Genomic DNA, 22,532 nt, shown 5'->3' on the forward strand with positions numbered 1-22,532 from the left:
CTGATAAACACCCCACCACCTCTTCTGCAGAGAGTATATATGGTCAGCGGTAGCAGTACACAGTCAATGAAGCCCTTGGAGCTGTTGACTGCTTTTGCTTGAAATTAACACAACATTGTAAATCAACTACATACTTCAATAAAAAAAGACAATTAAAAGTTGCCTTTGCTTTACTACTGTCAGTTTCCAGGCCACTGGGGACTCAAGGGCTAACATAATCCCTCAGCATAAAGTCTGGACTCTCTGGAGTGCCTCCCCTCTTTCAGTCCTTACTAAGATCGTGGACTAGTTAATCTGTCCTCTTTTCTCTTAAACAATCAGCATCTCTCAAAGTGAAGCCATGTGTTCCCAAAGGGGTGAAAATCTGTTCTTGGAGGATGAAAAAAATGTCTTATTCTTTCACATATAAAGCACAGATACATGCAAATTCACATAACACATGTATATGTCTAATGTAAAATTCCAAACCAATATGCTATATATCCGTGGCATTAAATATTCATGTGGGAGAGGAGTGACTAGAGGGAGAAATGTTTGACAAGACTCCTGAAAAGGTTGGAAAGACTCTTTAGGAAAGGTTGAAAAAGACTAATTTAAGCCAAAGGGTTAACTGCATCACAAAACACCGTTACTTCTTGATACATTTAGCACCAGTGCCTCAGTGATAAATACATCCCGTCTGCATTTCCTCCAGTCTGTTCAGGAGTCCTCATAATTACTTCTTTGTAAATTGGAAACTGAAAGAGTTACAGCACACTGCTGTTGTTCAGTCCCTCAGTCATGTGGGATGTCCCTCAGTCTTTCCCACCTCATGGACCGCAGCACGCCAGGCCTCCCTGTCCATCACCAGCTCCCGGAGCTTGCTCAAACCCATGTCCCTTGAGTCGGTGATGCCATCCAACCATCTCATCCTCTGTCGTCCCCTTCTCCTCCCGCCTTCAATCTTTCCCAGCAGCAGGGTCTTTTCCAAAGGAGATACTCTAGCCAACAATTCACCTACAGGTCTCCTCTTATGTTTTAGAAGCCAGTGGGTATTGAGCACAAGAAACGAAACCAAAGACAAACCGAAATATAGAAAAAGAACCAAAGAGCTAATCCTCTGATGCAAATGAAGCAGATGACTGTACTTATTTGAAAACAATGACCTATTATTTTTCAGTATCTACAAACGATAAAAAATCTCCCAGAGTATCTTTTCATTCTGTATTAAGTATTCAATATAGTGAACAACATCTTCCTGCCTTAGTCTATTAAGAATCTTGCTTATTCCAAAAAGGAAGAATGCATTTAACTTTCTCAAATACAAGATGTGCAATTCTTATTTTTACTTGCTTGGAGCAAAAGCTGAGAAACAGCGTTTAATCCTGCTTCCTTTGCCAGGGCCATGTAACAGATCTCATCGTCATTTCCACTTGCTGAGTCTTCTTTCACCTGGGTTGGTTGGGTCAGAGTTTATTCCCAGCCTTTTGGAGAGGTGCCCTCTATGTCTAACAGGGCCATCCACAGTGCGACATCATTTTCTGACCTGAACTGGCTGTGCCCTTGCTGGAGAGAGAAACAGAGTCCTTTTTGCTCACAACCTCGAAGATTGCATACACCAGCATCACAGAATATAGAAGGAACTCTGCGATGACCTCAAAGGGTAAATTTATGGAGGACGAACAGTAAGTGGGGGACGTTTTCTGCCCTAAAACTCCTGGACTGGGGCAGACGTTTATGAATAATTTTCAAACATCAGGAAGTCCATGAAAACCCTCCGTGTCTTAAAAAGATTGCACGGTGCTCATCGAATCTCCAGTGGCTCTGACTCCCTCCCCTCCTCGGAGATCCTGGACCAGAGTCCTGACGGCCGCGGCCAAAGAACGCAGGCACCTGCCTCCAGCAAATCCATTCCGATTCCCCCTCATTCCCAGACACAAATTTCCATGAAAACCAGACACAGGACAGCAACCAGGGGCAAGATATTCCAACATTGCCCCACTTCTGCAGCCTGGTTTCATTAGACTCGCTGGCGTGGTTCTGTTAGCCCCTGTGCGTGCTCACTGCAGGTGACACTTTGCTGACACTGACCTTCAAAGCCGTGCTGACCGGGCACTTAAGGAAATAAGACCCCTTGCGGGAGTGACAGGGGCTCTGGCGGCAGAGACGGGCAATCTGTGAGTCCAGAGGTCACTGGGACATGGAAACGCTTAGCAACGCCTTTACGAGGTGACTCTGCTGGGTGTGACTGGTCCTGTCATTGAACCCTCCCACACATCCCTATAGCCTGTGTTAGCTGTTTAGCCTGGAAAGGGGAAAAAGAACCTCTACAGCTGACATGCTCAATCTAAGTCTGACTAAACAGGTCAGTTTTCAAGAGTACATTTTAGCCATTGCACACCCGCAAACACCCAGCTGGAGAAGCCGGTGGGGAACCCACGTAGGGCCGGGGTAGGGAACCCCATCACCTGCTCTGTGCCCCCGCCCAGAGCTGCTGCGATGAGCGATCAGTCATTCAGCAGTTTGTCTGCAGGGTCTTACTCAAGAAACAGTAAACTAAGAACCCCGGGTAGAACAAACCGGACCTCAGCCTCCCCTCCTGAGCCACACTGCCCCTCCGAGGCGCGGGGTGCCAGCGATGACACAGTTCTCCCTCCGAGGCCTCGCGCACACGTGGCTCCCATCACTGTGGTCTCGCGTTCCCTCTGTGTTTAGACCACTTGCCTCGCACGTTCTCATATTTACACATGTTCACTGAACGTAACCCCGAGTGAATTATTTAAGAAGGCTAAATGTGCTTCAGACTTCTCAAATACAATTTAGACTTTAAATTGAATTTGCACTCCCATGGGGGAAAGACTGCTGAGCCAGCCGTAGGGCGTCCTGCGGACGTGCAGTAGGTCTCGGAACAGAACTGCAGGTACCCCGACAGTCGATGCTCCAGGTCGAATGAATCAGGACTGAGCTGCATGGTTTAAATGGGTTGCCCACCTTTGAAAGCAGGAAAGCCCCACCACACGCCTCACAGACCACAAACATTCTCACTTCCTGGCTTATCCTCGGCCGATCCACAATGAAGCGTCGGACAATAAGAGGTGCGTAACATACAGACCAGCACAGAAAGCCCTGTTTGACAGTTGTGTGTTTTCTGGGGTTTTTTTTTTTCCTTTTAATAAATCTCAATATCCTTTCTCTCTGTGTTTAATTGCCCTGAACTAGGTGTTAAGATTCTGTGCAGAAAATTAAAGTTGAGAAAAGGCCCACATTTTATTTAACACAGTTTTGCTTTGTTTGTGGTAAGCACTGTCCATCAGGAAAAATAAACCAGAACAAGGGAGTGACCTTCCCTCTGGCACGGGTAGTGATGATATAAAACTACCTAGAAGAATGCACAGACCAGGTCCTGAATCGAACACAAACTTCTTATTCAGGGGAAACTCTGGGAGACAGTGAAGGGCAGGAGAGACTGGCGTGCTGTAGTCCGTGGGGTCGCCGAGTCGGATCCAACTGAGCAACTGAACAACAACATAAACATTCATATGGTAAAAGGGCTGAGTTACTCAATGACTACATTACACACGGTACATTGGTAATCACAGGCAGCACGCAAGCGAGGCGACTGACTTTCTAAGACGTGCGGTGAACCTCAGTGCTCAGCACAACAGAAAGGCCCGCGTTGGATGCACTCTGCCTTCATGGAATCTGTGAACGAACGTGTGGTCTCAGGAGCTAATTCCGTAGCAATCCATCTGACGGTTATCCTTTCTTTCTCTGGGGCTCCAGCACCTCAAGAATGCTATTCCTCAAAATGACCAGTTGCATTATCCTCAAGACACTGTCCGCGTGCACAAAATGACATATGTCATCCTGCCAACATCACCCTTAAACAGGGAATACTCAAGATGTTTACACCTGAGGTTATCAGAAGACAATTCCAACAAAAACTATTTGTCACCAAGGCATACAAAGTTTCAGTGTGAAAGCAGATATTCGGTTTTGCCTTTGAAAAGCATGAGGCAAGTTGACAAGAAACCATATATTCGTGATCCCTCCAATCTGAAAACTGCAGATCTGATACTGCACATACCAAGCTAGTGTTCACTTTTTAACTGCTATCATTGCTGGCTCCAGCATGAGCTACTGGGTAATACTGCCAAGAGGGATGTGAAGTCACAAAAATTCTATTCCTGTGATCGAGTTATACAATAGACTTCACGGCCACTGATTATATTAAATCTGAATATTCCCGACCTGCACAGTCCAATACAGGAGCCACACGTGGCTATTAAGTATGTGAGATACGGCCAATCCAAAACCAAGATGTGCTGTATGTAAATTGGGCTTCCCTGGTGACTCAATGGGTAGAGAGACGGCCTGCAAAGCAGGAGCGCGGGAGACGTGGGTTCGATCCTTGGGTCGGGAAGATCCCCTGGAGAAGGACATGGTAACCCAATATTTTTGCCTGGGAAATCCCCACGGACAGAGAAGCTTGGCGGGCTACAGTCCACGGGGGTCGAAAAACAGTCAGATACGACTTAGCGACTAAACCACCACCACCTGTGTTCATGACACACCGGATTTTGAAATTTAATATAGGAAAAAGGTAAAAGTTCATCCACATTTTTATATAGAAGACACTTGAAGTGATAATATTTTGGACACACCGCCTTACATAAGAGATTATCAGAATGAATTTCATCTGTCTCTTTCTCCTTTTGTAACATGGCTACTAGAAAGCTGAAAGCCGCGTTCTACTTCCCCTGCCCGGCCCCCTCTGACCTGCCATCCACCCAGTCCCCACGTCACCTGTCCCCTTCCTGTTGTCATTCTGTAAATGCACCCTCCGCTCTGACCCGGAGAACTCCCGCGGCACCGGACATCCAGAGCCGACCCCCCAGCTGGGTTCTGCCCCTGCTCTGGCTCCATCTGGGTAATTCTGGCCGCGCCAGTCACCTGGGACCCTCACTTTGCTACTCTGGAAAATGGGAGCAATAAAGCCCCCACCCTCACAGAGCCATGGTGAGGACACCCCGGGGCAACAGGGCTCCCACGTCTGCACCGCCTGGTGGGGCGTCCAGGTCAGCGAGTGAGCTCCAAACAAACATCACATCTCCCTCCCCTTGGCAGGATTCCTTTACTCCCTACTTTTTGTTTGTTTGTTTTTTAAGATTTATTTATTTTTGGTTGCACTGGTTGCTCCACACAGGTTCTCCTGATGCAGTGAGCGGGGGCTGCTCATTGTGGCGGCGTCTCTGGCTGCAAAGCACAGGCTCTTGGGGGCACGTGGCTGGGCACGTGGCTGCAGCACGGGGTGGCAGCAGCACCGGGGCTCGGGCTCAGCAGCTGAGGCTCTTGGGCTCAGTTCCTCAGCAGCAGGTGGGATCCTCCCAGACCCGGGATCAACCTGGTGTCCCTTGCACTGGCAGGCGGATTCTCAACCACTGGGCCCCCTGGGAAGCCCTACTCCACACCTTTTAACTTCACACTTGAGTTTCTGAAAGAGGTGTCTAAATCGGTCCTCCCAATGGCAGAGGTCGGGCCGTTCCAACATCCACCACCCAGCTCCCAGGTGGCACGGGCCACACCCCAAGCACCACCCCCACGCGGCCGCCCATGGTGGGGGGCAGGGGGCAGCCCCCATCCGGCCCGCCAGAGCCAGGATCCACCCTGGTGCAGCCCCAGGGCAGCGACCTTCGGGAAGCGTTTTCTGATCTTCCTCAGGCATAGTTGAGATTACTTGTTGATTGTCTGATTCTAATGAAGTGGATGATTTTATTCACACCCTACCCTGTCCCGTAAAAGGACTGAAAGCGATCCACAAGGATATCTGCGATACGACAAGGGTTTGTTTTGTTTTAAACTCTGAAGTAGATGCAAAATAAACAGCAGAGCCGAGACTACAGGGAAACAAGAGAAAGAACAGGAAGAGGAGCTCAGAGCTCGGCGTCCACCAAGCAGGCCACGGCGTCCCGCACCCAGGCCCGAGCGGGGCACACGCAGGCTGGCACCCAACTCAGACAACTGCTCCTGAGGCTGACACGGAAAATGAAGCTCTCCCCAAAGGCTGTGAGAGAGAAGGACCTGTGGATGAGACAACAAACTTCCCCAACACTGACCCACAGCAGTGCGAGGGTGGCCTGTCATGGGGCCCATGGAGCACGTGAGCACCTCCTAGGGGTCACCGCCCCCACACTGCAGAGCCCAGGGCCCTGGCTCACTGTCACGCTGGCCTGGTTCAAGCGGGTGGCACTGCCGAATGCGACACTTTCATCCGCCTGTGCGTTCACCCCTTTCTAGAGCCCACGGCCTCTGTATTCACCCCTTTCTAGACCCCATGGCCTATGCACTCACCCCCTTTCTAGACCCCACGGCCTGTGTGTTCACCCCTTTCTAGATCCCACAGCCTGTGCGTTCACCCCTTTCCAGACCCCACAGCCTGTGCATTCACCCCTTTCTAGACCCCAAGGCCTCTGTATTCACCCCTTTCCAGACCCCATGGTCTGTGCATTCACCCCTTTCTAGACCCCAAGGCCTCTGTATTCACCCCTTTCTAGACCCCACGGCCTGTGCATTCACCCCCTTTCTAGACCCCACAGCCTGTGCATTCACCCCTTTCTAGATCCCACGGCCTGTACGTTCACCCCTTTCTAGACCCCACGGCCTGTGCGTTCACCCCTTTCTAGACCCCACGGCCTGTACGTTCACCCCTTTCTAGACCCCACAGCCTGTGCGTTCACCCCTTTCTAGACCACACGGTGGTCTCTGTATTCACCCCTTTCTAGACCCCACAGCCTGTGCATTCACCCCCTTTCTAGACCCCACAGCCTGTGCATTCACCCCTTTCTAGATCCCACGGCCTGTACGTTCACCCCTTTCTAGACCCCAAGGCCTGTGCGTTCACCCCTTTCTAGACCCCACGGCCTGTACGTTCACCCCTTTCTAGACCCCACAGCCTGTGCGTTCACCCCTTTCTAGACCACACGGTGGTCTCTGTATTCACCCCTTTCTAGACCCCACAGCCTGTGCATTCACCCCCTTTCTAGACCCCACAGCCTGTGCATTCACCCTTTTCTAGACCCCACAGCCTGTGCACTCAGCCCTTTGTAGACCCCACGGCCTGTGCATTCACCCCTTTCTAGACCCCATGGCCTATCCATTCACCCCTTTCTAGACCCCATGGCCTGTGTGTTCACCCCTTTCTAGACCCCATGGCCTGTGTGTTCACTCCTTTCTAGACCCCACGGCCTATCCATTCACCCCTTTCTAGACCCCATGGCCTGTGCATTCACCCATTTCTAGATCCCACGGCCTGTTCATTCACTCATTTCTAGATCCCACAGCCTATGCGTTCACCCCTTTCTAGACCCCATGGCCTGTGTGTTCACCCCTTTCTAGACCCCATGGCCTGTGTGTTCACTCCTTTCTAGACCCCACGGCCTGTCCATTCACCCCTTTCTAGACCCCATGGCCTGTGCATTCACCCATTTCTAGATCCCACGGCCTGTGCATTCACCCATTTCTAGATCCCACAGCCTATGCGTTCACCCCTTTCTAGACCCCATGGCCTGTGTGTTCACCCCTTTCTAGACCCCACGGCCTGTCCATTCACCCCTTTCTAGACCCCATGGCCTATCCATTCACCCCTTTCTAGACCCCATGGCCTGTGCATTCATCCCTCTCTAGACCCCACGGCCTGTGCGTTCACCCCTTTCTAGACCCCACGGCCTGTGTGTTCACCCCTTTCTAGACCCCATGGCCTGTGTGTTCACCCCTTTCTAGACCCCACAGCCTGTCCGTTCACCCCTTTCTAGACCCCATGGCCTGTGCATTCACTCATTTCTAGATCCCACGGCCTATGCATTCACCCCTTTCTAGACTCCATGGCCTGTGTGTTCACCCCTTTCTAGACCCCATGGCCTGTCCGTTCACCCCTTTCTAGACCCCATGGCCTGTGCATTCATCCATTTCTAGATCCCACGGCCTATGCATTCACCCCTTTCTAGACCCCATGGCCTGTGTGTTCACCCCTTTCTAGACCCCACGGCCTGTCCGTTCACCCCTTTCTAGACCCCATGGCCTGTGCATTCACCCATTTCTAGACTCCACGGCCTGTGCATTCACCCCTTTCTAGACCCCACGGCCTGTGTGTTCACCCCTTTCTAGACCCCATGGCCTGTGTGTTCACCCCTTTCTAGACTCCACGGCCTGTGCGTTCACCGTTTTCTAGACCCCACAGCCTATACATTCACCCCCCTTTCCAGAGCTAGGGCTGTGCGTCCACCTCTTTCTAGATCCCACGGCCTAAGCCTGCATCGCCCTTCCAGATTCCATAGCTTGTGCACGCACTCCCTTTACAGATTATGAAGGCCTGACCTGAGGCTTCCGCACAGGGCTTTGCACTAAAAGGTCAGCCTGCCCTCCTCGTCTCTTCCTGGCGCTTGCCTTGCCGTGACTCAGAACGCCCCTCCTCTGCCAGAATCCCGAACCTTCCAAGCCTAGGTCAAATCTGACCTCAAACACGCCTCTGCCCTCTCGGCACTCCCTGACTCTCCTGCGTGAATTTCCACCTGTGGACATGTATCCCAAGGATGCTGCATTCAGGGTGAATGCCACTAGCTATCTGGAGTGAAAGGGGCTACAGTTTTGTTTACATGTTGTCCGTACAGCTAGCTGAGCACAGAATAACCCAGGCAGGACACTAATAGCCAGAGTCAGACAGGCGGGCAGGCGAGCTCTGGAATGCTGTGGCTTTTCCATTACATTTGCAGTTGTTTTTCTAATCTGTAGGTATGTCCAGTGTCCTAACAGTCTCTATGTGATCCACGTTCCCATCTCTTAGCATTTATACGGATGTAACCCCTTTCTGCCTCCTGGTCGTTTACTGTGGCTTCTACGTGCTTACAGGGTGATTTTCTGGACTTAGCTCCAATTTTCAATTTGGGTATAGATTATGTAAGAGAAACTGTTCTTGAAGGTGTTCTGTTTAATCACCTATATTTACAAGTCTTACAAAGCTGCAAAAATCCCTCAAAGTCTATCACGAAATAGGATTATAAACTGCTTTCAGACCTGATCCCATTCCAGCTGTTAAAACCCTCTGTTTGACCTGGAAAGCAACAAGCAACAATCGCTTTTCTCTGAATGGCAGGGTTTGGGCTGGAGTTTCAGAACTTAAACACGGGTAATATGCAGACCTAACACCCCTTTCTCCAGAGAAGACTCACCATATTCCCTGGGTCTGATTTTCATTGTCATTATTTCTATTTTAAAACCCTGGAGTGAAGTAAATTTTCCTGCCAGGATCAAACAGACTAGGAAGTACTTTTGGATTCTGAAGAAGCAAATTTTTTTTTCCCTCCATTTTTGCTTATTCTGTCTTCTTGCTGCAGTAACTTGCACTCCAAAAAGAGCCAGCCTTGCACAAGACACGTTTGAATTTGGGGCAATTATAGACTCAAATTTGTATATCCTGAAAGGGCTCGCATCAGCTTTGTGAGGTTGCATGTGATTTTAATGAGACTCCATTATTCTTCAAAGGAGGTCTTCTTCAAATGTTCCTGAGTCACCCACTGGTATCCTTTCGAAATGCTTTTTACCTTGTTTCCCAATAAAAGAAATCTCAACTTTCTAATATTTAATTTTAGGTTTTATGTTGAGGTGGTAAGTGCACGTGGTTTGTGTTTCCAAACATTTCACTTTACTAGCACACACTTCAAATATTATTTTCATCCAGCTTAGTTCTTTGTAGGTTCCATGTAAGAAGGCTGAAATCGTCCTTGTTCACTCCCAGGGTCCCACGGTGCCCCCGAGCTCCCCTCCATCCCTCCAGGCTCCTCATTACAGCTTCTTTCAATCTCTTCTCAAAAGCCTGAGAATCCTAATGGCTCCAGCACGCACAGAGCTCCGAGCATCAGCAGCACACAGGGAAGGGAACAGCGCTTTTCCATTGCCCGTTCCAATGCATCGATTACATGAAGGCAACAGGTCGTTAACAGACACTCTAAGATCCTGGGTTTCCCCCGTTGTTCAAAAGAGACACAGACTGACACGCAGCTGAGCTCACACAGAAAGGCACACCCCAGGACCCTAATCCACCTTCCCAAGGTTGCTGATGACGCTTCACCAACGGCTCCTGCCTCCAAGGTGGCAACACAAACCTCCCAGCCCGGAGAACAGGAAAAAGCGTGCACACGCGTGTTTTACTTCCCAACTTGACTACTTTTGTAAAGCTCCCAAAAAATCCATAACCCACATTTCCACTGCGTCACGGAGAGAACGAATCTCCCCACCGGGAACGGAGAGCCGCTCGGTGGAAATATGACAACGCGGGTTCATCCCAGCACCAGGCCAAGCCCCTTGGTGCCCCTGCGCTCAGACCGCGGGGCAAACGCCCTTCTTCACTTTTAAATGAAGGTTTGGGAACCTCTGCCAAGCCTTTCATCAAGCGAAAGTAAGGGTTTCTCGGTTTTGAAAAATCACCGTAAATGTGCCTGTTTTTCTTTCCCTTTTTTTAAACCATTCTTTAGGTTTTCTTTTTCTTTTCTTTTTTATGGTTTATGTTTTCCTTCCTATCGGTTAGAGGGCTGCTTTTCTGTCCCAGAGTAGGTTTCCCTGGAGGAACAGTTATTGAAATAACAGTAGCACTAAAAGGAATCCCATGTGAGACACGGACGTGTGAACATCTCATTCCCACTAAAACAGTTCAAAATTAGATGGTATGCTGAAACAGGAGGCAGCTACAAAGCTAGGTTTTTCAAAACCCTCAGACATGCTAACGGTTTATGCTAGATCAGATCTCCCATCAAATTCTCCAGGGTTATGATTTTCAGAAGTGATAAACTAACTCAAAAGGTCTATTTTACACACTTTAAGGATATTTTCAGCTTCACTCATGGTCATTCTGAAACAGAAAAAAGTCACAGAACTCAACTTCCTTTGCTCAGGCTTCTGACCATGCACCGAATCAAAGTAACTGAACCCCCTACTTTCATTGTTAAATTACGGTTTCTCATACGCAATCAGGGTCTTCCAGATGATGACATGCCACTGTCAAAATAGAAGAACTTGAAAGTTACTTTAAATCTAACACTCAGGCCCAGCACTCCTTTTTTAGATGCACCCTTTAATTACTTGGTGCTGTCGACATCTCACTTACACTTAAATTTAGCAAAGTAATTTTAGACCACTCGCCTTTCCATCGCTTCACTACCTTCACTGGATCTGCAGTGTTGCAAACACAAAGCACCAAATCCTCTCTCTTTTAAATACTCAAATGTTTGAAAGGAAAAAAGGTAAAAAGTGAAGAGGGCAACATTTCCCCCTGGTTATTTTGAAAAACTGGGGTGGATGATAGCCCAACCACTGGAGACTTCTGTTGTTTTTATCCACAGAATGACTGCCTTGAATCTATAAATGTGAGAAGATGTATACAGACCATGTACAACGTCCAGCCAATGAACTGCTCCTGAGCCAAGCGAGGGCGCAAACAGGGCCAAGGAGGATGCCCTCATGACGCCAACAATACAGGCGCGTCTAGGAGATCTCGTGGGTTAAGTGTCCCCAGCTACTTCAGGGACTTTCAAAGTGCCCCCGGGACTTTAACATCCACTGCTCCCACCAGATATCAAAATCTGCTGCAACTGTGTCCGAAACACTTAAATCCCTCTTCTATCCCAAAATACTCGAACCTTTGCAACTCCAAAGGTTTGAAGAGTTTCAAATTCAAGGTGCAGGCAGATGATAAAAGCTGTATCCTGAAGGATGATATATCCCGGGAATGCCCATGTGTCCTTACCCTTTGGGGAAAGACAATGGAATTCTCCTCCTCACCTGGAAAAGCTTGGCCCTGAGATGCAAAGGGTGACCAAGCCAGGAGGTGGAAAGAGACCTGTGTTTAGAGAGACGAGCCTCCAGCTGAAACACAGACCTGCCTCTCAGCACCACAAGGCCAGGACTCTGCTCATAACGACCTCCTTCTGATCTTAGTTACGGGGACCACATCTCGTGTCCCAGGCCCCAGCAGCCTCCTTGGGGGGGGGGGGTCTCTCTGTCGACACCTCCTGAATCCCGCTCTGTGAAAGCGCAGGTGGCACCAACATTTACTCAGCGTGCCCCTGTCTCTCCACCCTCCGTATCATACGACTGACGCTGACCTGCTCCGGCTTTTCACTGGGGAACAGGAAAAGAGCTTTGGAACATTAGTTCCTCTGTCTTGTGAAGAAACGAATCCTCCTTTCATTTATTTTTGTTGTTGTTTAAGGACAGGTAACAAGGAAAAACTAGACCTGATATCAATGTTAGAAAAATAGTTGAAAGTCTCCTATTACCTACTTATAAAATGATATATTCCATATATGCACAACGTATAAAATTTTAGAATAGCGCCCAAGTTCAACATCAAGGTTGACATCTTTCAAACAGGCTTTACTTCTTGTTTATATATCTGGCACCCCACTGGGGTCTCAGTCTCTACCACAAATAAAAAAGCTGATCTTATGAAATTAGAAACGCAGTAAGATTTTTCATACCAAAACAAAACATAAGAAGTGGCCAGGGGGGAAGCTTATAACCACGTGTTCATGCAGCCCCATTACATAATCAAATGGCAACCAAGAATTTTCAAAAATTTACCTAAAAAAGCCACTTCAGACTAAACCACCAAGAACTCACCATGAGAGAATAGATATATGGAAAACAAAATATCACAATGCTACCCCACATTTTTAACAGGAAAATAAAGTAACTATACAGTGAGAGAAAAGAAACCAAAATCTTAAGTGTAACTGGAATTACATATCCTTAAACAAATAACTCAAAAAGACATAATACCCGTTTGCTAGTTTAGTGTACTATCCAAGTTATTGATTCAAATGGAAGCTTGGGTTACCAGACAACAGGAGATCTGTGATGTGTCTGGCACTCACAAAGCCTTTCTTCAGAATTAGAAAACTTTGCAGTAGTAGCCACAAGCTTGCACAGCTCATCTTGTTTCCCCTAGAATCGCCATTTCAATGGCATGATTAGCTCATTCATAATTTGACACACAATCAATTAATTCATCTGGTTAGGGTTTTCACGTAACTTCTATTGCCCATGCTTCCCACTGAGAAAGCCAGTGCGAGGTGCTGCCAGTACAGCAAGGGTTAACCCCAGGAATGTGACAGTTCTCCCAGAGATAAGGTGAGGGGTAGCTGAGGCCGGTCAAGGGCTCTAAGCTATTTGCAGAGAACTGAAAATACTGAAAAAATAATCTCAATGGTAAATAAACTCTATGCTGCATGTATGTCACTAGGGGAAGACTACAATTGTTTTTTAAGTCACAGGGAAAGTTTTCTGAACTACAGAAGCTCCAGAAACACGCACGGTGGGAAAGCTGTGGCACTTAGGATTACGGAAGTATAACGAAATTATCACCATCCCAACGAAGAACTGCATTATGTTCACACGTGCATTAAAAGTGTTTATCCATTTTATGAGGCAGTGTAGTCTGCTGCTAACGATAGCATCTAAATCCTTTAAAATGTTAAAAAAAAAATTCTCTGCGGTACCTTTTGTAAAATATCTAGACAAAATATAACTGTGATACAAGGACGTCGTATTTCAGACAGAAACCAACAAGGCTAGCTGATAGATACACGTATAATTTTTAAACATGCCAAGTGTCCCCATTAAGAGGTAAACGGGAAGCACATAAACGTAACTAACAGCTGCAGGCCGAGGTGTCAGAAGGGGAAAACACCCAGATGCAGAGACAAGAGAGGAAGCCCAGGTCCAGGAGAGCGCGGTGCGGGCGCCGTCGGAGGGCGATTCCACCCACAGAAGGACTGAGTAGGCAGTGACTGCCAAGCCCACACCTGGTCCGAGCGTCGGCTTTCATTCAAGCCCTATTTCCATTCCAGACAACAAATAATCGCTCGCTGAGAGCCCAGACGAAGCCCCCGCGCTCGGCTTCCCCAGCCCTCGCAGGCAGTGGAGGTCTGCACCCCTCTCCATCTGTCCGGGACGCGCGCGCCTCCCCAGGACCCGGGCAGCGACAGACCGGCCCTCCCGGCGTCACACACCCCATCTGTCCCGGCGCCGTCGGAAGAGCCCAGTCACCCGGCGGCCACCGTCCCCGCCGCGGGAGCCGGGCAGGGCGCGCGGGGCGCGGGACTTACCGAGAAGCGAGCGCCGCCGTCGGGGGAGGGCGCGCTGCGCACGTGGGTGTCCGCGCGTGTCCGCGCCCGCGTGTGCCGGCGCGCGTGCCTGACTGGGGCCGCCGCCGAGCCGGGCGGCACTGAGTCCCTGGGCGCCGACGGGCTCAGCCCATGGTGTGGGCGCCGGCCTCCCGGAGGCCCCGGCTCCCGCCAATCGCCGAGCAGGGCTGCCGCCCCGACGCGCGGCTCCAGATCCGGGAGTGCGCGCCGGGGGCGGAACGGGGCGGGGGGCGACGCAGGGGCGCGCGGGGCGCGAGCGCGCGTGTCCAGGTGCGCCTGGGTATCCGCGCGCGTATCCAGGGGCGCGTGGATGCTGCGCGCGCGCGTGTGCGGGGGCGCGTGGATGCTGCGCGCGCGCGTGTGCGGGGGCGCGTGGATGCTGCGCGCGCGCGTGTCCGGGGGCGCGTGGATGCTGTGCGCGCGCGTGGTGGCGCGCGTGGGCAGGCCAGCGCGCGTGTCCGGGGGGCGCGCCCTCGGGCCGGGGAGCGCGGCGGCGCGGGCAGGTCTGGACCCTGCCGGGCTTTGGGGACGCGGCGGGCGGCTCCGAGGAGGAAGAGGAGGAGGAGGGGGAGAAAGGGGAGGAGCGGAGCCTGGGACTGGAGAGCCGGAGTCCAGGCCCGGGCGGCGGCGGGAGGAGAACCCAGGACGCGCGTCCAGGCGCGGAGAGGCGCGAGAAGCCGAGCACAGGCTGGGGCGGGCGAGGGCCGAGCGGTGGGGAGATGCCGCGGAAGTGCTTCCTCCTCCTCGGAACTTAGAAGTTATTTTTTTTCCCCCCGCCTCAGCCATTACACACAATTACAAATAATAAAAGTTCAAACCGGTTGCGTCGGAAGAAGGTGAAAATGACCGCTGGGGCCGCCTCGGATGCTGATGGGAATTGACATAAACGTCGCCCTCAAATTAAGAGACGGCGGTGCCGGGTGCCACCGGCTTCGGTCACACCTGGAGTCACTACCTGGTGCGCGTCCTGAGAGCCTGGGGACAGGGTGAGGGGGCTCCGGAGGCCGAGCCGTCCGGGAGACGGCCGGGCGTGCAGGAGAGACGCAGGGACGGCAGCCCTCGGGAGCACGGTGTCCCCAAGACGCCGCCTCCGAAAGGGGGAGCCGCGCGCGAGGTTTGGCTCCTGCGGTCCGGCGGCCCTGAAGCCCTCCAGATGTTACAGTTTTTAAGTGAATTCTGACTTCAAAACCGCGCTTACCTGGGTGCTGGCTCTCTTCGACCATGTCCCGCGGGCACCGTCATGACTGTCCAGCGTGACCGCTAGGAACCCATCCCGGACCCTTGCCTTTCAGGCTCTCCCCTTCCAACCAAGTGAAAACTACTCGTGTCTCTCCCTCTCCAAACTTTTTAACAGCCAAGAATTTCAGCAAACAGCCAGAAAGAAAGCTAAGTCGCGCCCCCCCCACCCCCTCCTCAACCCCAAGGGAAGGGAGCGAAATAAGCACTCCTTTAATTTGAAAAATAATAATTAAAACTCCCTCAACTTTTAAGGCCGGGCAACATAATCTATTAATTGGTCGCTATTAACATGCCGTTTTATTGACCATAGCACACAGAAGTCTGATTGTGAAGGAGGAGTGTTTTCAATGAAAGTGGAGTTATTTTAGCTGCAGACGTGTTTACATTTCTGTGGTTTAGTCTATAACTTTCTCTTTCTCTTGCTTCAGAATTCTGCTCCATGAAGCAAAGCCCTTAGCTCCCAGACATTCCAAAAAGTCTGCCAAAATAATAGAAAAAAAAAGAAAGAGAGAGAAGAAAAAACACACGGAGACCCCCAAGTCTGGGTCAGGCTCGAGGTTGCAAGTGGGCATCAAGAATATGTCCCCTCCCTACACATTTTCCAATTTAAAAAAAAAAAAAAAGCCCCTTAGTGCTCTATTTCCTGTTTGCTGGGGGGAAAATAGGATGGGTCTAAGCAGCTTCTCTAGGACCTATAGCTTCTGAGAGGTTCTTTAACCCTACAGATGCCAAAATGAGATCATTGATACGAAAATCAACCATTCCACCCTCTCCGAGAAAGTGTTTCTCTTTTAAACGGACAAGCCTCACAAGCTACAAATGCATTCCTAGGAAATTTCTTGAACAAACAGGCACACCACTGCACATGGGACACAAGCCCACCTCTCCATAGGTGGGCAGAAGATACCAATAAAAAGGAAATATTGAAAACATTAAGTTTCTGAGAAGCATGCAGTCCTTTTCTCTCCGAGGTCCTGGTACGAAAAGCAGAATGCATATTGAAACATGCATTTTAGTAATAGGACCGTATCAGTTTTTAAAATCTGTGCTAGAAGCGTCATTTGCAAAATTGACTGACTCCTTTGGACTGCTCTGTCAGTAGTAGTAACACAGAACAGTAGGAACACCGAAGTCTCACTGCCATTCACGAGATCTTAAAAAATATTCAACCTGCCTTCCCCCTTAATTGCATATTTTGGTTTCTTTTCTTTAGAGCTAGTCTCCAAAGAATCCCCGGATCCAAGAAACCTGACTGTATTTTGAAATCTTCCTCTTAGCCACTCACATCCAAAACACGCCACAGGGAGCCTTTATGATTTTGTTGTTTGGTTGCTAAGTCACACCCAATTCTTCAAGACCCCATGGACTCTCCTCTGTCATGGGGTTTCCCAGCCAAGAATACTGGGATGGATTGCTATTTCCTTCTCCAAGGGGTCTTCCCGACCCAGGGGTCGAACCCACATCTGCATTGCTGGTGAATCTTCACCACTGAGTCCCCAGGGAAGCCACCTTTATGATTTAGGGGAGTGCTTTAAAGTGAATAGTTTCTCCCCTGACATTACCCTAGCAAGTTCCTTCAACATCATCACTGGGATCGAGTACTCTGATAGATAGTAATATGGAAGTAATATGTGTGCTAACTAACAGAGGAGTCTGCTTTATGAATAAAAAACTATACTTTATTAGCCGAGCATGACTTCAACAATCCAGGTTACCACTGTTGAGAACAAAAAAAAAATGAGTTCAGAAAAAACACAGTATTTGAACCAATGTCATCTGTGGCTCCCTTTTGATACTTTTCTCCCCTTCCTCAAAATACACCCCACAGAGAGAGGCATCACAAGCATGCCCACCCCTCACACATTTTCCAGAGGTGGCGGAGAGGGGAGGAGAAGGGGGAGAGAATTGTTTTGTAAAAACAAAACCTTATACTGAGACCACTTTCAAAGCTGAGTCTATTAACGGTGAAAAACCTTAGAACCAAGAATCTCAGAGTTTTGCAAAGCTAGGACACCATCTCCTCCAACTGATTGTATCTTGCAGTTGCAGTTAGGAAATTTTTTCTCTCGTATAACCTAATCTTCTCCCTCCTAGAGCATTGCCCTCAGTCTGGTCCATAATCAAGGTCAAGGGCAATTTCCACCAGTTAAATTAATTACTTTGAGAGGTCAACACAAGTAATGAAGGCACATTCACTATCTATGCTATGGGACGGATAGGAAATCCGATCATTTAAAGTTCATAAAATATAATTTAAAAGGAAAGATTTTATAAAAAACACCCCTTGACACATTCCTCAAGAATTAGCATTTTTAAGTATTTCATACATGAGATGATCTTTCTGTGTAAAGTTTTGTGGTTGACTTAATTCTTTCTGAAATCCCTTTTATCCGAAAGATGTTTCAGATTAATTTAAGTATTTGTTACTGGAGAACGTCAAGCTCTTGGTCAACGAAATGTCCTGCATTGGGTTGTCACACCTGTTAAATATAAGCCTCCTTTTCTTTTGATATTTGGAGAAGGACCTTAAAAGGTTTACATCCTTCAATATGGAGATTTAATTGCTCTACCTATAATAAAAAGTAATCCCTATAAAACTCAGATTGTGGACATTTCAAAGCCGAAAGAACTATTGGATTGGGATGTAAAGGTTGCAGTTCAAAAAGCCTTCCCCATTCAAGATCACGTGCGTGGAGTTATGAGTTATAAACTCCTGGTTATCATTTTGTAGGTCTGGTTTTTGTAGTCCTTGCAGGGAGCGTCTTTGAGCTCACTTTATGGCTTAGCAGTTCTGCGTGTTGGAAAGGGGAGGGTGCCCCTCCTCTGGAAGGACTCACAGGGGAGGAAATCTCGGATTCAGTTTTAAAGGAGGTCCTGGAGGGAGGTTCCCCCGCACTGACAATTTCCATGTCTTGGGTGAGCTCAGGCCCGGCAGGAAGCCCCTCTGAAGGACAGCCTCGGTTTGGGAGAGGACACAGCATGCGTGCTTCAGCTCCTGGCCACTGCCTGCTGTTCATGCCCTGAGCACCTTCAGTGTTTCTTGGGCTGCCCTGAACCCCTCTCCCACAGCCTCCACTCAATCAACTGGGACCTTCCGTTCATTCTGGAGGTGGGTCAGATGGGGCTCCCCTCGTTCCCTGGAGCCAATCTGAGCAAGGGCAAGGAGGAGAACAGGGGTAAGAACTCTAGAGTTAGGGTTCTATGCATAGCTTCCCCCAGCCCCTCTCCCCACCAGGGTCCTCATCCCATTCCTGGACTCCTCTCGTAGATCTTAAGTGAACACGGAAGGACAGAGGTGGATATTCTCTTGAGAGAGTCTTCAACCCACCGCAGAAGCACGCCCATCCTCATCATGATCTTTTATCCTCAGCCACTAAGCAGTCAGTTTCATGCGTCCTTGGCCCTTCCCGACGAATGAATCTCAGGCAACACTCTTACCCTCCAAAGCACTTTTTCGATCTCTGTCGGATGCAGTTAAAGTCTGCAGTGTGCACAGCAGTTCTTAATCACACGTGGTGACCACAAACTGCTCCGTAAAATTGCATAATGCATAATTCCTATCAACTTGCATAATGCACAGGATGACTTGATATGAAACACATTGTACATCTGTCAGTGAGCACTGGTGACAAAGGTTATAGGAAATGGATCGGGACGCTGTATTTGCATTTTTTCAATGGAATTACATAGAGCTCATCAGGAGATCTGCCGCGGCTCTTCTGATGATTATACTGATCTGCTTGTGAGCTTCACGTAGCTGCCGTGACACTCACTCTATCAATGAATGCTTTTGTCATGTACGTTTTCATCAATGTGATTGACTCATGGGTGTGAAAATAGTTGTATGTTTAGAAAACGGACATAATTTCTTCTCAGTGATTTGTTTTTGAGGATCCAGGGAATTGTTTATTTTTTGTTCGCTTGTTTTTAAACTTTTTATTTTGGATCCGGGTATAGCCAGTTAACAATGTTGTGCTCGTTTCAGGTGATGGGCAAAGGGACTCGGCCATACATACACATGGACCCTTGTTGCCGTTCATCGGCTAAGCCATGTCTGACTCTTTGTGACGCCATAGACTGTAGCCCGCCAGGCTCCACTGTCCACGAGATTTCCCAGGCAAAAATACTGGAATGGGCTGCAATTTCCTTCTCCAATACATGTATCCCTTCACCCCCAAGCTCCCCTCCCATCCAGCCCGCCACGTAACATTGAGCAGAGTTCCATGTGCTATACAGTATCTCAGTGATTTTTCTGTATATTGATAAAGACCTTGGCAAAAGGAAAAGAGGGCAACAGAGAATGAGATGGTTGGATGGCATCACCGATTCAATGAACATGAACTTGGGCAAACTCTGGGAGATATTGAGGGACAGGGAAGCCTGGCACGCTGCAGTCATGGGGTCACAAAGAATTGGACACAACTTAGTGACTGAGCAATAACAACAACAAAGACCTTGGCATAACAGTGCCTCAATGCAAATAAAATCATTATCTTAATGACTTTCCTTTGTATCCCAGAATAGTAACTTATTATTTTAGGTTATGGGTGACCTGATACAATTTAAATGGGCATACAGTCTATTTCAGCTAAAATGCACAGACAATTGATGACAAATGTGTGAGAACAGGAATCCAGCATTTGTCAGCCTTATGACCTTGGGCAAGTCACGGTCTCTTGATTGAAGACTCAAATTTTCTTATGTATTAACTGAGGCTTTTGGAGTGGAGGATCCCAAATAGGCTAAACACGGGACCTCCGAGGGAAGAATTTGGATTATTCATTTTTATTTTCCTACTTTTTAACATTGTTGTGGCTGTTGGTCAGTCACTAAGTCATGTCTGACTCTTTGTGACCCCAAGGGTCGCAGCACACCAGACTTCCCTGTCCTTCACTATCTCCTGGAATTTGAACAAACTCGTGTCCATTGAGTCAATGATGCCATCCAACCATCTCATCCTCTGTTGTTCCCTTCTCCTGCCCTCAATCTTTCCCAGCATCAGGGTCTTTTCCAATGAGTCAGTTCTTCGCATCAGGTGGCCAAAGTACTGTAGCTTCAGCTTCAGCATCCATCCTTCCAAAAAATAGTCAGGTTTGATTTCCTTTAGGGATTGACTGGTTTGATCTCCTTGCTATCCAAGGGACTCTCAAGAGTCTTCTCCAGCACCACAGTTTGAAAGCATTGTGACTAATTAATTAATTGATTAAGACACCTATTAGAAATCACATCTCTCTTCAATAAGCCCTACACACACACCTTCTTCTCTCCCATGCACCCATGCTGTGAGCACGACATCCTCTGGGCAGAGGTTTCCTTGATGGTGAGTCCTGGTGTGGGCGGAAAAATGAAGTCTATACAGCAGAGATCAGAACCCTGGCTCCACTGTCAAACTCACCTGGGAGCTTCAAAAATAACTCCATCCTTCAGACCCCAGCTCAGACCAGGTGAATTAGAATCTTGGACTACAGGGAGGTCTATGGACTGAGACGGATGTTTGAGTCACCCCTGGTTGTTGGCGTGGACGATGATCCAGGGTTGACGATGACAGCTGTTGAAATGACAATCATTCCACGGATAAGGAAGGAAGTCCAGAATCTCACTCTACTGAAATAATTCTAGAAAACGCACTTCAAAGATGAACTTCGTCCCCAGAACAGTTGCCTGGCCAGACTGACCTCTCTCTGTGTTGAGTGTCAATCTTCACTCAGCCCCCAAAGCCAGGAACATTGCGATTTCTTCCTCATTTTGTCCCCATTTGGTGGAATGTCCTTCCCATCTTCATTGCGGTCTACCATTTACTAAGCTCTTACAGACATGTTTATTATGCATGTACCTTTCAGTCACTTGGGTAGTAGTAACAAGTCTGGAGACACTCCAAGTTCAAAGGGCTCCAAAGTGAGTCAAGACTCAGACCCAGATCTTGGGAGTTTTCACGCTGTGACCAGCTTATCACCATTCTTTATTCAAAGTCTCCTTCTGGACTCGTCTTGGTTAGACCTGAGCCTAATCTAATTCTTCCCCTCCGGCTGGCCTTCCCAACCCAGGGACAGCACCAATTTCTTGTAATTGCATCATTCACACATTGAAACTCAGTAAGAAATACTTAGGAAGAGTTGATCATTGAACCTGCCCATCACTTGGCCTGTAGCTAAATAGTCATCATAGACCATACTGAGTCACCACAGCTCCCACGGACACCGGCTTTGTCTGTGCCCAGGGTCCAGGCCTCTCACTCAAGGTTTTATAGCCTATGGCCACTATAGCTGTCTCCTAACTGCTGATCCATTCCCTGACACTATACGGAGGACCATCTAGCCAAAGAGCCTTTGCCTCCTCACACTACAGCAGGCTTCGGGAAGCTTCAGGAGCCTGACTTGCCCACTGGGTAGATTCCAGATACATTTCTAGGTGTCACCAGGTCCAGGTGAGAGTTTGAAAATCACAAACACACCTGACGAAGGGCAAGCTCTTCACCTCCATATCTACTTACTGGCATGGAGGAGAAGGGAGACTAGGATTTATTGCAGAAGAAACTAAAGGTGGAAGATTCCGATGTGCAAGGGAGCTTAAGGAGCAGGACAAGAGTCTCTTCTAAGTCTATTCTAAGTCTTTTCTAAGTCTTAGAAGTCTTTTCTAGTCTCCAAGTCTTTTCTAAAATGCTCAACACTTTTGTACACTGCACAGGCCTGGAGCGCCCCTCTCGGGTGTCCTCCCATGGTGCCAGAGGTTAGAGTCCTATTTGCCATCACGACTTAACAGGGCATTTGGGTTCTAGGGGCTTCCCTGGTGGCTCAGTGGTAAAGAATCTGCCTGCAATGCAGGAGACCAGGGCTCAATCCCTGGGTCAGGAAGATCCCCTGGAGAAGGGAATGGCAACCCACTCCAGTATTCTTGCCTGGAGAATCCCATGGACAGAGGAGCCTGGAGGGCTACATGGGGTTGCAAAGAGCTGGACGCAATTGAACAACTAACACATGCTTGGGTTCAGAAGGACAAAGCATAATATAAGGGAAAGCCTACCTCCCTTCTGAGGTCCTCTCTGATTAAGGAGAGACAAACAGAGGAGTTGGGTCCCCATCACCTTCTGCACAAAGATGCAGGGAGATGAGGCCAAGCATA

At 48.8% G+C, this 22,532-nt stretch overlaps 1 protein-coding gene across 5 annotated transcripts in view; it reads right to left on the bottom strand.

Moving 5' to 3' along the window:
* Positions 1-16,021, bottom strand: part of ERG (ETS transcription factor ERG) — a 322,953-nt gene extending 306,932 nt beyond the window's left edge. For 3 of the 5 annotated variants that reach the window (XM_081573198.1, XM_081573196.1, XM_081573192.1), the window contains exon 1: positions 14,136-14,906. The gene's annotated coding sequence lies outside the window, so the exon portion shown is untranslated. Of the gene's footprint in view, positions 1-14,135; positions 14,907-15,372 lie in introns of those variants that run through there. The other 2 variants (XM_081573193.1, XM_081573200.1) reach the window with 2 other exon arrangements.
* Between the last annotated feature and the right edge of the window lie 6,511 nt (positions 16,022-22,532).

The sequence above is a fragment of the Giraffa tippelskirchi genome, chromosome 2, assembly GCF_054371585.1.
Source record: "Giraffa tippelskirchi isolate mGirTip1 chromosome 2, T2T-mGirTip1v1.2.pri, whole genome shotgun sequence".
NCBI classification, from domain to species: Eukaryota; Metazoa; Chordata; class Mammalia; order Artiodactyla; family Giraffidae; genus Giraffa; species Giraffa tippelskirchi.